Source organism: Eimeria mitis, genomic scaffold (assembly GCF_000499745.2).
Source record: "Eimeria mitis Houghton genomic scaffold, Emh_scaff2789, whole genome shotgun sequence".
NCBI classification, from domain to species: Eukaryota; Apicomplexa; class Conoidasida; order Eucoccidiorida; family Eimeriidae; genus Eimeria; species Eimeria mitis.
In genome coordinates this window covers 5,319-5,535 of record NW_013571128.1, presented here as the reverse complement: position 1 = coordinate 5,535, position 217 = coordinate 5,319, and positions in this window count along the sequence as shown.

Below are 217 nucleotides of genomic sequence, written 5' to 3'. Positions count from 1 at the left end.
TGTCTTAATCAGAAATATTATAAAACAAGAAAAACACAAAAAAAATATTCAGTTTCATCTCTTTTAGTTTCTTTTTGTTTTCTTGTTTTTGTTTGTCTTAGTCAGAAACATAAAAAAAAAGAAAAAAAAATATATTAATTTTCATCTTTTTTAGCTTCTTTTTGTTTTCTTTGTCTTTATCAGAAATATTATAAAACAAGAAAAACAAAAAAATATT